Source organism: Microtus pennsylvanicus, chromosome 10 (assembly GCF_037038515.1).
Source record: "Microtus pennsylvanicus isolate mMicPen1 chromosome 10, mMicPen1.hap1, whole genome shotgun sequence".
Classification (NCBI taxonomy): domain Eukaryota; kingdom Metazoa; phylum Chordata; class Mammalia; order Rodentia; family Cricetidae; genus Microtus; species Microtus pennsylvanicus.
Genome location: NC_134588.1, coordinates 64,979,138 through 64,992,920, shown reverse-complemented (window position 1 = coordinate 64,992,920; position 13,783 = coordinate 64,979,138). Strand labels below are relative to the sequence as shown.

The window sequence follows — 13,783 nt, the reverse complement described above, 5'->3', positions numbered from 1 at the left end:
AACTCTTTCTTACATCATAATTAACCCATTATTCTTTTTTTGAAACAAAAGCAAGCTTTATTAAAATAGAAGTAATTTCCCAGAGGCCAAAGTCCTTCCATGAAAATCACAGTCCTGACGTGTTGAGAGATATAATATTTGTTGAACTATATTAAGATGTATTACAGAATAATTGTTTAACTCTACAAAAATGTGCTGCATTTATTTATGCTGCACTGTTTTGTTTTGTTTTTCTTTTCTTTTTTTCCTTGTCTCTGCTAGCCACATGACTCCATGCCTTATATCAGCAAGGCCCTCTCATCTTGCTTCCTCTGCGGCTGGGTGACAACGTCAACTGTAAGTTGAAACATCCTGACCTATAAATTCTTTGAAATTCCTATTTGACAAACATTTAAGCAAGTTTGTCATGGAATTACTAATAGTGAGAAATTTAAGGTATATTAAGTTTCCATTAAAAGGGATCAGTCAAATATAAGACATTGTGTCTCCATACTGATGTTACCCTGCAGTCTGTTATTTCTGAACACTGATATTAAAAACATCAAGAATGTGGCAGAACAGTATGTTATTTAGACTGGCATGGCACATATGGCAATGCTTGCTTTGAGAAGCATATACTGTGGAAGGTATAGGCACAAGTTATAAAATGAGGTTGTTGCGACTCCAATCCTGGCCGTCAGTGAGCTATATGTTCAAGCAAGTCTATGGATCTTTCTAGGCTTTGGTTGTTTCCTGTGTAAAAAGACGTTGGTGATACATCCCCAATAAGATCTTTGTGAAAATCAAGCCAATTACTGCCAGGATTGATGGTGTCTGTCTGTGATTCTATTGTTCCAGAGGTGGAGGCAGGAAGATCACACATTCAAGGAAGTCTGGGTTACATTGCAAAACCTTTCTCAAAACAAAACAATCAATATATGTATTCCATCTTTCAAAAACATTGCTGTTATTATTAGTGGCAAAGTATAGAAAACAAAAATAACTGAAGTGGATTTAAAATCTGTCTTAGTCTTCTGGAGACTGGTATGGGACTTTTTCATATATGAAATTCCTTGGTTATGAAATAACATGTTGAACAGTTAAAGCTCTGAGAGGAAACACCTGACTAGGAGTGTGAGTGGGGGTGAGCGCGGAGATCCTCTGCTATGACTAAGCTTGAGCTGTGCACATATTACATCAGGCACACCAAAGAAACTGGATGAATTAGGCTGTTCCCCATCATCAAAGGTGGAGAATCCAAGCAAGGCACCAAGTGGCCTCTAAATACTTCAACCTCTGAATCTCTAAATTTTATACCAAGTTATTCCACCACATTTTCACCTTCAGCTCATCTTCCCTGACAACGACATGCTATTTGATCCAGATTTTATCTGGTCACAGGACAGCTGATGTGATGGTGATGTTTATTTTCCATTAAAGAGTGTGAGTGACATATTAGACCGCCACCTGGAGATGGGAAGGCACATTCAGGGACAGATGCCATTGAGGGAGACAGTGTTCATGCGGCAACAGGGTGAAGTGAGCATTTGGAGGGGACCCTTAGGCATCCAAGGGAGCATGCCTTCAGACGGAATCTTAACTGAGGAGAACGAGAGCTGAGGCACTGTCCACTGTTGCACAGGCAGGAGACAGCCAGCCTGTAAGAATGGCAACTAATGCCAGTGGCCTTCCGCTACATTTGTAACAGGGGTGTGTGTTTTGCGTGGAATTCTAAAAGCTGAACAAACATCAAGCAGGAAACCAGAGTTCTTGTCATTAGCCACACACCCGGGACACAAGGCGTGAACTTGACTTGTCCCCATAAAAGTGGTGATAACTTGTGATATGGGCTGTGGCCCCTGATGGGGAGCACAAACAGACGAATGGGTCTCAATTGAGCAAGCAGGCTATTGTGGGAAGACTGCTCTTGTCTGAGACCGTGTCCCTTCAGCAGCTGGAACTCCTCCCAAGGTATAGAGATGGATCTTCCAGTGGCTGTCTTTACAGGAGCTTATCATGGAGCCAGGTAGCATCCCATCCGGCTATAGTACAGGCCAGAGCTCCCCAGCCCTCCTGCCTTCCCCTCCTGACAGCTAATATCTGCTTTGAAGACAGTTGTCAGTTCTCTCATTTGAAACAGCTTGAGGGGCCCTAAAACCCCTTGAAACATTTAAGGTCTTCATCTCCTCCAGGTTCAAGGAGAACGTGTGTCTGTTTATAAATGTAAATGTCCCTTTGATCGGATAATTTTAAAAATGGGATAAAACATATAGAAATTCTCCTTCAAAATCAGCACACACATAGGCTCCCACAATGAACTGATTATCTCCATTTTGAGGGTATTCAAGTTGTTTTACTACTTTCTGTGGGGAAAGAAGAGAATAAACAGCCCCATTGAGCAAACAGCTCTCATTACCGGAGGCAAGCAGAGCCCTCTCTCCTTTTGGACCGTTCAGGCATGAGTTAATTTCTGTACACTACGGATGGAATCCAGGGTCTCGCACACGCCAGGCGAGTAGTGTCCCACTGTGCCACATCCTCAGCAGGTGCGAATTAATTTCGGAAGCTGCTGTCATTGCGATATTAGGTAAATATTTAGACAGTGTTTGCAAATTGTTGCATTTCGAAAAGTATAGAAGTGCAAATAGATGGTTTTTAAATATTGGTTATTAGCTAATGGTAAATTGTAACATAAGGAAGCGCTTAGCAGGGATGAAGTACCCATCTTCCAGGACTGCATGTTGGAGAACCTAGATGCACCAACCCCAGGTGGCAGGAAGTTCTCAGGGGTTCTCTGCATATGGGCTCGGGCAGGAAACCACCGCTGGGAGGAATTGCAGCGGTGGTGATGGAGAAAGTGGGTTTGGACCCGGCTGGCTTGGACTGCAATGCTGGCTGTACTGTGGGCGGATACCCCCAAGCTCACTTTCCTTAGCTCTGGGCCTCACTTGTGGACTGTGACATTGAGCAACACTGACTCTACTGGTGAGTGTGTTATGCGTTCTGTGGCTCCCGGTCTTTGCTCTGTAGGAACTGCACACGTGTCAAGAGCGTGAGAGTGATGTGACTTGGTCTTAGCATACTTTTTACATATGTATGTGATAAAGCATGGGAGCCCTTGTGGAGCTTGTTAAACATGGAGGCAGTTCTGCAGTCTGTAGTGTCCAGTAATGTAATCTGTTAGGTCACCCTTGGGTTTCTACTCCTCTCACCAGAGACTGGTGGCCTGCAAAGGCCTGGATTCTGCATTTGGCAGAATACTCAGTGCTTAAAGACTCCTGTTGTCAAGCCTGATGACCTGAGTATGACCTTTGGGATTCACATTGTGGAAGAACGGAACCAACTTCAGGAAGTTGTACCTCTGTCTGTACATTGTGACAATGCTCACATTCGTGTATGCATACATAGTTAATAAGATACAATAGAAAAATAAAAGAAAATGTGGATCTCAATGAATGCCATGCTAATTCTAAAAGGCACGTGAGGATTATCTAAGGAGATTTTTCCAACAGCCTCAAAGCATAGCCTCAATGAGGCTGACTCTGTGGGAGGTTACTCTTCAGCTCCCACCTTCTTACCACCATCAGGTTTATCAAGTGCTCTGACCCAAAAGCCCTCCCCAAAACATCCCAAAAGAATTGTTCGGACCCTTGGTCAACATTTTCCACCAAGTTCTAATAGTCTGGAGCTGTGAGAGGAAACCATTCCTTGAAGGTAAACTATATTAAAATGAATTCGTTTTGCGCATGTGTGCTTGTGTGTATGTGTGTATACATGCAAATGTGTATTGTGTGTGTGTATGTACATGCATGCACGTGTGTGTGTGTACCTGCAAGTGTGCATTTAGACTAGAGATGAAATCAGGGTCTCTTTCTTGACTGTTCTCTACCTTATCTTTTGAGACAAAGTCTTTTAATCAATGTGGCATTCACTTACTGGATTACAGACAGGAGCTATTATGACCAGATTTTTAGTGTGGGGCCTGGGGATCTGAATTCAATTCTTTATGGTTTTGTGTCAATTCTTTTTTTTTTACCTGCTGAGCCGTCTCCCAATACAACAACACCCCCGAAACCAAGAAAACAAAATAAAACACCACTCAAAAAAGAAAAAAGAAAAAAAAACAAGAATCAAATCAAATCAAAAACAAAACAACAACCCCCCTCCAAACTGTAACTAAGTAAAACCACATTTAAAAAAAATCTGTGGAGTCCATTGTATGTTGCTCAACTGAATATGAGGCCTGTCATGGGGTCATTGATATACCCAATGTCACTCTATTGGAGAAAACTAATTTTTCTTCTTGTAGCAGGTATAAAATGGCATTTGCTAGCTTTTCCTAGTGGCTAGGTGTTCGTTTATTCATTCATTTTTAAAATATAATATAAAATAAAAATTATCACATTGTAGTTAATTAGACAAGACAAGCCATCAGAAGAGAAAGAGCCCAAGAGAATACACAGGAATCAGAGATCAATGGTTCATACTCTCAGAAATCCCATAAAAACACTAAATTGGAAGCCATAATATCTAGGCAGAGAACCTGGTACAGTCCTTGTGCATGCTGCTCCAGTCTCTGTGAGTTCATATGAGCTTTTCTTGTGTTAATTTAGGGGACCTTGTTTTCTTGGTGTCCTCCATATCCTCTGGCTCTTACGCTCTTTCTCCCTCCTTTTCCATGGTGTTCCCTGAGCTCTGAGGGGAAGAATTTGAAGGAGACATCCCATTTAGGGCTGAGAGTTTTTAGGTCTCTCACTATCTGTATAATGTCTGGCTGTGGTTTCTCTCTATTTTTTACCATCTGCTGCAGAAGGAAGCTTCTCTGATGACTGAACAAGGCACTGATCTATGAGTATAGCAGAATATCATTTAGGAGTCATTTTATCATTTCATTAAAACCATTTTTTTAGGTTAGTATTATTTGGTTTTACCCTAAGTTCCTCGGATATCTAGTCTCAAATTCTTAGTCATGGAAGCAGTGTCAGGTATGAGTTTCATCTCATCAAGTAATCCTTACGTCAAATCAGTTATTGATTGGTTACTCCCAAAAGCTTTGTGCCACTATTGCCTTAGAATATCTTCCTGGTAGCCCACTATTGTAGATAAAGGGCTTGTCGCTGGGTTGATATTTGTGTTTTTCTTTTGGCAGTATGTGGATTACCTTCCTGTACTAAAGACATTAGAATATGGTGGTGAAGGCTCTCTTTACCTTTGTAAAGTAGGCACCAGATCAACTTCTCCAGGCGCAGTCAGTTATGTAGGTGTTGTCTTGAACAATGGGCCCTGATATCAGTTTGCGGAAAGCAGTCTATAGTCTTGGCAACAGTGTGGGTTGTTTGGGAATTCCCATCAGGTGGCCCTTTTGGCCAACAACTCAAGTAAATGTAATCTAATCCTGGTACTAGAAGCTTCATTTAGTGAAAAGAGAAGGCCACTTGGAATTCTATCTTCTCCATGATTTGGCAATTTTATTTAGATTACTTTCATATATATATTTTAGAAAGTTCCTACTTCCTAAAATACTACATATTACCTCTAAAATGTCCCTTAATTTTAACTGTTTCTTCCTGTATCCCCTCCCACAACCCTTCCTGTCTGACTTGATCCTTGTGTTCCAGTTCCCCACCCCATCCATCCATAACTTATCTATTCTCTTTCTCCTTCCTAGGGAGATCTGTCTGCCCTTAGTCCCTGCTCTATACTTCCTCTTTGTGGTTCTATGGATTGTTGCTTGGTAATCATTGGCTTAACATATAAGTGGGTTTGGAGTACCTCATTCATAATGATTTTCTTTTCTAGTTCTACCTATTTCAGCACTGCAAATTTCATTTTGACACTGGGTAGTATTCCACGGTGTAAATGTACAACACTTTATTTATCCATTTTTTTGTTGAGGGACATCTAGGCTATTTCTAATATCTGGATATTATGAATAGAGCAGCAATGAACATGGTTGAAAAAGTGTCTTTGTGGTAGGATTAAAAATCTCTTGGGTACATTTCCAAGAGTGGTATAGTTGTATATTGAGGTGGATTCATTCCCGTTTTCCTGGAGAACCATCATATTGATTTCTATAGTGGCTATTCAAGATTTCACTCCTACCAGCGGTGGAGGAGTGTTCCCCTTGCTCCACAGCCTCACCAGGATGAGATTTCCCTTGTGTTATTTATCTTAGCCATTCTGAAAAGTGTAGTAGTAGTTTTGATTTGCATTCTCCTGTTGTTAAGGATGTTGAACATCTATTTAAGTATTTCTCAGCCATTTGAGTTTCCTTTATGAAGAATTCTATATCTATCTGCTTTGATTTATGTATTTTGGTCATTAGCTCTGCATCAGATGTGTAGTTGGTAAAAGTCTCTTCCCATTCTGTTGGCTTCTGTTTTGTTCCAAAAATGGTGTTCTTTGTCTTGCAGAAGCTTTCCTGTTTCATGGTGTCGAATTTAATAATTGTTCTTCTAAGTGCCTGTACTGCTAAAAAAAAATCCTGAATAATAAAAGAATTTCTAAAGGTATCACTATCTCTGAATTCAACTTATACTATAAAGCTATTATACTAAAAACAGCATGGTATTGGCACAAAAACAGACATGTTGTTTGATGGAATAGAATTGAATACCCAGACATAAATATTTACACCTATGCGCACCCTGATTTCTGATATGAAATCAAAGACAGAGAAGACAGAAATACAGAAAAAAATGACGGCATCTTCAACAAATGGTGCTGGTCAAACTGGATGGCTGTATGTAGAAGAATCCAAGTATATCTGTACCCTGCACATAACTCAGATGAGTAAAAGATGTCCACATAAATCCAGATACCCTGAATCTCATAAGAGAGAAAGTGGGGAATAGTCTTTATCTCATTAGCACAGGAAAAGGCTTTAAGAGAAGAACACCATTTAAACTTCTAAAAACTGGATATAAGCTTATATGTATAGTTCTTCAATAAATATTAAACAAGAACACGCTTATAAATTGAATGCAATCAAAATGACAAAACCAAATGCAAATCAGCAGCACTAATTTAACATGATGGATGATATTGGTTTTTGTAAGCAGAATAACCTCTGGAAATACCAGTATGGAGATGTCTGTTTTGTTGATGGTTTCAGGAAGCTCATCATAGCTGTATTGACCCTAGTTGTGTGATGACTGACTGTATGCTAAGCCAGCTTGCCCACCAACGTTGTACACTGCTATGTATGCCAAACTAGCTGGCCCACCAACTTCCAGAGCCTCTCCTGTCTCTGCTCACACCTTATCAAAGAAACACTGGGGTTACAGATGTGCACTGCTGTGGCCTTCCTTTCATGGGAGCCGGGGATTCAAACTCAGGTCCTCATGCTTGTGCTTGACACGCAGAACCAGATCCCCAGTTCCAGAGAGCTTTGCTTTGCTTCTTTGCTGTCTAGACCTTGAGCTCCCTGAGGACAGCATCTGTATTTGATTAATCTCTAGAGACCCTTCAGGTTCCCGTGACTGCAGAACTGTAATCATACACGCAGACCAGCAAGGAAGCCATAGACTAGGTGGTCCTTAATATCCTGCCAGTGACTGTCACGTGACAGCAGCTTGATGAGGGCCAAGGGATATATAGCAGGTGATGCAAGAAGACACCATAAGCATCAGGACCAAATCCCCTCTGGGCCAGACTGAGACTAATTCTAATCAGCAGCAAAAGAAATTCATTTTAGCTCACTTGAGACTTGAACCTCTCCATCATATGTCAAGTAGCCTTTCCCTCCATGTACACAGACGCATGTGTTTACAGGAGAAAACTCTCGCTTTTATGTTCACCAGCTGGTAGAGGAGAGATGGAAGGAAACCACAGAGATTTGCAACCGATCAGTCATTATACCCACTCATGAATCCTTCCTTCAGATATGGAGTACTTATGCTTGCCAGTAGATACTGAAATAATCTCATGCGGGTGCTGTAGTCTCAATGGAAAAGACAGATTCAACCATGATCAGCACAAGAAAAGAAAAGAATATCGCAGTGTCAAAATGCTCATGGATTGAGCTTTAGTTTAAGTGAGGGGAAGCCCTCCTTGAGGAGGCTAGACATTGAACCCCAAGAATGAGTGAGTCCTAGCAGGGGGCAGGGGCCTGAAAGTGGCATCTATGAGGGCACCAAAAGGTAGCATCTGGATCACATGGCTGGGAGGGTAGGCTTGGAAGAGTAATTCTACCTAAGGGTTTGTGGTGGTTCATGAGGAAAGAAAGGTTGGTTGATTTCTTTAGAAGGGGGCTTTGGCTGTGCCATGAGAAGAAATAGGCCACTAGCTGACAGGAATAAGGCAGACAGGCCTTTTCATCAGCTCAGTGGTGACAACATGGGGATCTGGTAGGGGACAGTGCAGGGAAGGAAAGTGCCTCCCCCAAGCGTTCTGGAATAGGCGTCTGTGCACCGAGAGTGACATGTCTGTGACATTTTCATTTGAAAATGAAAGCTTGCTGTGTTTAAAGGGTTAATAGTATATGAAGAGCCGGCTAAGATAGTTCTCAGCTGATGCGACTATTAGCGTTTCCATCAATTAAAGATCTTTGTATTAGTAGTGAGCGTCAGCCTTTAAAACGATCTATCCTGCGGAATCACAGATTCACCATTTTTTTTTGCAGGAAAAAAAAACCAACGAGATAATTTGCTAGTAAAACATTACAAATTGTATTGAGTCGACAGCACTCAATTACTGCCACATTACCGAATTACACCTGCTCAGCCCAGAGCTGGAAGGATGTATTAGCATGGCTTCCTTAAGAGCTGATGGGAGGGTCAGTTCCAGACCTCTTGGAGGACACTGCACATTTTGCGAGAGGTCCTCTTCCTGTTGGGACTGTACTCAGGCTTAGAAGATTTGGGAAATCACCCCAGTGCCATTTCCTCCTCCGGGTGATGACATCAGTGCCTGGCTGGGCTGCAGATGCCTGCTCAGACCTGCCTTTTCCAGCCTCTCGATGAATGACCCCCTCCTCAGCCAGAGGGACACCAAGGAGCGTCCCCATCCCAGGGCTTTGCTTACCTGCAGTTTCGTCTCATTATCACCATTATGTTCACTGCCCACAGCCACCTCTACTTATTGATTTGGGACCTGGGCCAGTTTCTAATTGTTTCCATCAAATTGGGTTCACTCTGGATTGCTGAGTCTCCATGGAGTAATTTCTTCCCTGCACATTGTGCTCCTCCTTCCCCTCCCTCATTAATTTCCTGAGAGGCTGGAAAATCTGCGGCCTGACACACATCAGCTCATGCCGAGGCCACAAGAGCTGCAACAACTTACAAATCAAAAGCCCAACTTGGACCTCTAGGGTACGTTTAGAAGAAAAAAAAAAACCCTGAAGATTCATCAACTTTTTCCACCTCTTTCCTCCCAGGGCATATTTGTGTGAATGTATTGTATCTGCCACTTTTGTTATTTAACTGAGAACTTCTCAGGAGGCACGGCAGGATGAAGAATTCTGCGTGTCACCTTGTATTTGAGATCTCTTAAGTACTTATTTTTCTGTTTCCCAACAGCTACTCACTTTTCAGGACAGATTTGAGAACTGGTCTTTCTCTGTAGAAGACGGGGAGGGGCCACCCCAGTGCTCCTGGTCCTCTGTGACTTTGACACAATTATTAGTGTTCTCTTGATGATAGAATGCAGTGCGGGCGTTCCATTTTGAAAAGGAAACATTGATCAAACACCACATCATTGACAGTATGAGTGAAACACATTTCCAAAGTTCTATGTGGTTGTTGACTGTGGAACTCCTACCTGGTATCAGGCTGTGCCCTGCTCTATGTGGTGTAAAACAGTGGCCTTCAGACTGTGCCTGGCCTGTGCCATTTTTAATGTGAATGCAGAGGCAGTTCCACCATCCAGTTCCACCTGTGAGGCACTGAGGGGTATGTGACTTCTCAAGGCAGCCCCTAGAAACTTCTGCAATTGGCTTGGGAAGGCATGGTCATACTGAGTCCTTGTTAGGAAAATCACTTCCCAAACTTCCCAAACACACCAGAGCAGTAAAGGATGCAGCATCTTTACCTAAACAACAAGCGTGCACGCGTGCGCGCGCGCGCACACACACACACACACACACACACACACACACCAGAACTGATAAGAGATCACTGTAGTGTCTACAGCCTCACCACCATGTCATCTGACCTCCATATCCATCTGTCCAGGGATCGATAGAGAACCAGGAATTAGCTCAGTGTGGTCCCCACTGTTTGCCATGGCCCACTTGGATTGTGTTTAGAATCAACCCACCTGTTTGACTGTGTGTAGAAACATGGTCCAACCTTCCTCTCCTGGAAGATTCATGCAGCTGCAGCTTGCCTCTTCGCCAAGGTCTTGCCCTGCTGTCAGGCTCTGTGCCTTAAGCAGCTCTCCTTTGGGGTTCTTGGCCCTCTCATCTAGACACCTATGTTGACAGAGCTTTCTGTCCCACCCAGTCCCGCAGCTGCTTAGTCCCAAAGAAACACACAGAGGCCTACATTAATTATAAATATAAATATTAGTTCAGGCTTCTTATTAATTCTTTCATGCATCTTAACCCACAATTCTTGTCTGTGTTAGTCACGTGGCTTGATACCTTAGTCAGTGAGGCTTTCTCATCTTGCTTCCTCTGCATCTGGGTGATGACCGCAGACTGAGCCTTTCCTCTTCTTAGAATTCTTCTGTTCACCCTGCCTATACTTCCTGCCTGGCTACTGGCCAATCAGCGTTTTATTAAAACAATACAAGACCATTGTTCTATAGCACACCTGTAGTGACTCTCTTGGCCTTTGTATCAGCTCTCAGCTTTTGTCTTCAATAAGACCTTCTTGAACTCTGTGGTCTTTTAACCCCTTTGTAGCCATTCTGTGAACTGCAAATGTGTCTGTGTGTGTTTGGGGGGGGGTATCTGTGTGGTGTATGATGTGTGGTCTGAGAATTAATATTAGTAATTGTCAATAGTGTAAAAGAATCTGTGACTGCCAGCAGACATGCTATTGAGGGAAACTGGGATTATCCAGTGTCCTCTTTTTACCTGGAATCTTCACTTCTGCTTCTCTGTAGCTGTGAGAATGCACAGGAACCTAAAACAACCTGGGGGAGGAAACAACTTATCTGGCTCACACTTTCAGTTGCATTCTGTCATTGAGGAAAGTCGGGGTAGGAATTAAAGGCAGGAACCTGGAGGCAGGAACTGATGCAGAGGTCATGGAGGGATGCTGCTTACTGGCTTGCTCCACATGGTCTGCTCAGCCAGCTTTCCTAGACAACTCAGGACCCCTTGCCCATGGTATCACTATGATATGACTCATAGTGAGCTGTGCCCCCTTATATGAATCATTAATCAAGAAAATGCTTCCACAGGCATGATTATAGGCCATTCTGATGGAGACAACACCTTCACTGAGGTTTCCTCCTCCATGGTGGCTACTAATTTGTGTCATACTGACAAAAAATTAACCATCATATGTGGAAAATCACACGTGATGAAAGTGACATATCCCATGAATTTACTGTTGCTGAGTGGATTCAGACGTTACAGAAAGACAGAAGCATGTCCTTTATGTTTCTAACATAAAAAAAGCTCATGACGGGAGATTTTTAGGATAGACATAAAAGCTAGCAATCATCTTATTTTTTCCCCCAAATAATAGGTTAACTAGTATCTACAATAATAATTAGCCTCTCAGTAGACAAGAGAGCCTGGGAACCTTGTGTAAGCCATGCCTGCTCTGAGCATGGAGCTAGCAATTTAATGTAGCAGCACACCACCGAAAAGGCTGCTGCAGCCCTGGCATCATTGTGTGACAAATTAAGCACAGAAATTGAGAGTAAAGGTTTAGAAACTCATATAATTGAACAGAGTCAGTTTGTCGTTGAGTGTGATAACAAATTTGGACTTTTACATTGAATGCTTTTATTTTTCTCTTTCTATCCAGACACTCATTTTCTTTATATTTTTGTTTTGTGATTTTTAATGTTGAAGTTATAATATAGTTCTATAATGCTTCCTTCTCTTTCTTCCTCTTCACCCCTCACATATACTCCTTCAACTCTAAATTCATAGCATCCCTTTAATATATATATATATATATATATATATATATATATATATATATATATATGGTGTTGGCTTGCTCCTCATGGCTTGCTCAGATTGCTTTCTTATACAAGTGGTCTTATTCAGGACCACTTGCCCAGTTTCCTCATACTTCCACTCACAGTGGGCTGAGCTCTCCCACACGAGTCATTGATCAATTATATATTGAATTGACTATAACTATATATCAATATATATAGCGCATAAATATATAATACAACTAGATACATAAATACAAACTCCTCAGTCCACATAACATTTCCTGTAGGTGAATGGTCTCAGGGCTAACTACTTGGTATTGGATAATCAGTTGGGGAGGCTGTTCCTTGGCATTTTTTGTAACCATAGCTATTTGTGGCAGACTGGAGATGTGTGTGTATATGTGTGTGTGTGAGAGAGAGAGCCTTGAACCTTCATCACATTGTTTGTGCAACATCATTATGTCTAGATTAAAAATATGAGCTCAAAGACTGACCTGCCATTGTCATAAGTTTGAGTCTTTGACGTCGTATTGCTTGGGCTGGCACTGGTTGCCAAGTTTGCACTCTATCCTGAGGCGTGAAGGTGGCACCTACAGTGCAGTAGGCATCGGGATGTTGAGGGAGAGCTGCAGGGTACTACATAAGCCAAGTGAGGGACTTGGGATATAATTGAAGTCAAGAAAGGATGTCTGTCATGACCGATGACTCAGTGCCATTCATAAGGAGTGTGAGGAAACAGAACACAAGGATGCTACCATTTGATGAGGTGTTTATAAGGTTCTCTCAGGACAGGGGCTGGAAGAAAAGTATATTCAGGCTCAAAGATAATATACCTTTCTTTTTTTTTTCTTGGGCTTTTATTTTCTGTTGGTGTATGGAAATTACCAGAACCTTTGCATAGAGAACAGCTCCACAGAGCAGATGTGGCTTCTCACTCATCATTTCATGCAGTATAACTTTCTCCTTGCTTCATGAATTTCGTCTCTACTTTGGAAAAGGCTCACATACAACTCCTTGATAAATGTTCTCAGACTACCTTCCAAAACTCTGTACATAAGGGCTTTAGAGTTTCCCCACCTCTTTGCATGTGTTGTATTTCTTTTCTAGTTTAACATTTGCATAATTATTATTCATATAACAAACATCTATCAAAAACATCTTGAGGGCCTGTCATTTGTTAAATATGCAACTTGTAGAAAAAAAAAGAGGCAGCATTTCAGCCTGTGAAACATGGAAGCAAAAAGTAACTCAAGAGGAGGAAGAGGTAGAGGTGCTGGCAGAGCAAATAGGAATCCCACAAAGGTTCAGAAACCTCATCCACTTTGACATAGTTTCATCACAGCAACCTCTTCTTCATAAACATTTTCATATGTATGCATCTGCATGGGTCTGACAAGGTGTGAGTGTGTGTGTGTGTGTGTGTGTGTGTGTGTGCATGCACACATGTATGCCTGCCGTCTATGTTAGGTTTTTAATGCTGTGAAGAGACACCATGACCATGGCAACTGTGGTAAAGAAAACATTTAATTGAGGGTGTGAAACTGTAAATGGCTCACAGTTCAGAAATTCAGTTCATTATCATCAAGGCAGAACATGGCAGTGAGCAGGCAGATGTGCCGGAGCTGAGAGTCCTATATCTTGCAGGCAGCAAGAAGTCAACTATCACACTGAGGGAAGCTTGAGCAGAAGAGACCTCAAGCCTGCCCCTACAGGGACATGCTTCCTCCAACCAGGCCAC

General features: G+C 42.1%; 1 protein-coding gene across 2 annotated transcripts in view; it reads left to right on the top strand.

Annotated features, from left to right (window-relative positions):
- The window catches only part of Fhit (fragile histidine triad diadenosine triphosphatase), a 1,412,380-nt gene that overhangs the window by 181,901 nt on the left and 1,216,696 nt on the right, over positions 1–13,783 (top strand). Inside the window, exon 3 of one of the 2 annotated variants that reach the window (XM_075987482.1) lies at positions 262–336. The exons of the other annotated variant lie outside the window; for it this stretch is intronic. The gene's annotated coding sequence lies outside the window, so the exon portion shown is untranslated. The remainder of the gene's footprint in view (positions 1–261; positions 337–13,783) is intronic. 2 annotated transcript variants of the gene reach the window in all.